At 48.6% G+C, this 2148-nt stretch overlaps 1 pseudogene; it reads right to left on the bottom strand.

The window, feature by feature from the left end:
- Positions 1-1020: 1020 nt before the first annotated feature.
- On the bottom strand, positions 1021-1936 carry LOC125079707 (olfactory receptor 2AT4-like; annotated as a pseudogene).
- Between the last annotated feature and the right edge of the window lie 212 nt (positions 1937-2148).

Here is a 2148-nt window from a genome sequence, read left to right as displayed (position 1 = left end):
ATTTATAGTTAAATTTGGTCACGGAAGAAACAAGAAATGCTCCTGTCCCTGAGTGCCAACCTCCCAGCCCTGGCCGTGTATGAGCAGCCATATTCCCTCCTGAAGATCAGGAGGTATAGTATAGTAACTTGCAAGTATAGTAACTTGCAAGTATAGCAACTCCTTTTCTGATTGCTGATGTACTTGCACAGTGGGCTTAAAATGGCCAGACAGCTGTCGTAGCTTTAAATTTAGTGAGATTTACTCTGTCTCCTGTGGAATTAGTACCATTTAATCCACTGAGCCTGAACTGTAGGGACTGGAAAGACAAATGCCCCACAAGGAGTCACTGTGGGTGACAGTGAGTGGAGCCACTCTATCATCCTCCCACTGGCTCTTGGCAGGAAGCATCTTGGGTATCCAAGTTGAAAACGGATCCTTCCTTTTGGACAGGAACATGGACTCCATTAACACTCCATTAACACTCCTTGATCGGAGCAGTCAGTGGTTTTCTTAGGCAATTATTTCAAGCCCCCCACCTGCCCTCAACCATATTTCTGACACACAAGTGCTTGCGAACCAACGAGTGACATCAGTGCCAAAAATAAAAAAAACTTAATAGGAAAAACATTTAACATTGAATTAAATGCAAACTTCTTGTTCCCCATGATCCTCTTGGCTTCTCTCTGTCCTATCATCTTCCATTATTCACTGCATGTGACTCCCCACTAGATCATGGTTATCTTGAAGACAGCAACTGCGTCTCGTTCATTTCTGTCTCTGGCATCCAGTAAATTTTTTTCTGAATGATTAGATGGTTGTATTCATCACATTAGTGATTGATGAAAACTACAATTATTCTGTAGCACCAGAAGGAAACGTTCTTGATCCAGTGTTTGAGGCCCAGGTTTTGGCTGTTTGCTCAATTGAATGAGGCTAATTTAGACTGCTGAAGTTCACTTAAAAATATGTATTGTGTTTCCATCCTATGCTAGACATTGTCGTTAGTGTCCAGGGATCTGAGCTAGTTGTGTCTAAGGATCAAGAGTCCCCAGAATGCTCTGGGTCCTGGGGACATGCCCTACTGGTGATGGCTGCTTTGGCATCCTTGTTCCCCAGGGTATAGATAAGAGGGTTGAGGACAGCGGTGAGAAGAGCATACACCACATTGCCCATGATGTGGGAGTTGAGCGGCAGGTCGGCCCTGTAGGCCACAGAGGTTATGGCAATGCGTGAGTAGTAGGTACCAACCACCAAGAGGTGGGAGCTGCAGGTGGAGAAGGCTTTCGAACGTCCTTCTCGGGAGCTGATGTGAAGCACCAAAGATAGGATATGGGCACAGGAGAGAAGCACCAGGAGAAGGGGCAGGAAGGACACCTCCATGGTGATGCAGAAGCCCATGAGGGTCTGGAATGTGGTGTCAGAGCAGGAGGCCTTGACCACAGCCAGGTGGTCACAGAAGCAGTTAGGGATGTGAGCTGCATTGTCAAAGGCCAAGCAGGAAGTCTGCACCCCAGTGGGGATGTGCGGGAGGAGGGCAGTGAGCCAGGCTCAGGCTGCCAGGGTGGCACTGGTGTGCGGGTCATGAGGATAGGGTATAGCCTAGGGGGCGGCAGATAGCCACATAGCAGTCATAGCCACCGCCACCAGGATGAAGGCTTCTGAGCAGGAGAAGCTGTGGAAGAGGTGAATCTGCAGGAAGCAGGTGGGGAAACTGAGGAAGCGGTCCCCAAGCAAGAGGAGGGATGGCATCTTGGGGACAGTGGTCGTGGTGCGGAGGATGTCCAGGGCTGAGAGACTGATCAGGAAGACGTCTATGGGCTTGTGGAGGCTGGAATCTCGTGAGGTAGCCTAGTCCCTGCCACCACAGGTGAAGGAACATTCTGGGTATGGTGATGTTGATGGACCCTTACAAGACTTTGCCCACCATTAACACTAGAACCTTGAGTGCAGTCATTGGGCACAAGCCCATTTGGTTCGGAGATCTCTACATGGAAGTTCCTGGATGGAGTTTTTAGATCTGAGATATCAGGAAGATAACAAGATCACTGGTTGAGGATGATGAGGGTAAGGCCTGCAGTGAAAACCTGACATAATTTGCCATAAGGTTCCCTTGATTCTACCTTCCTCCCTCTGAGCCTAAGATTGTCAGTGGTTTCTGATAGAGGC

This window comes from Lutra lutra, chromosome 10, assembly GCF_902655055.1.
Source record: "Lutra lutra chromosome 10, mLutLut1.2, whole genome shotgun sequence".
In the NCBI taxonomy this organism is placed as follows: Eukaryota; Metazoa; Chordata; class Mammalia; order Carnivora; family Mustelidae; genus Lutra; species Lutra lutra.
Note: the sequence above shows the minus strand (reverse complement) of the source record. Positions and strands in the feature narration are given on the sequence as shown.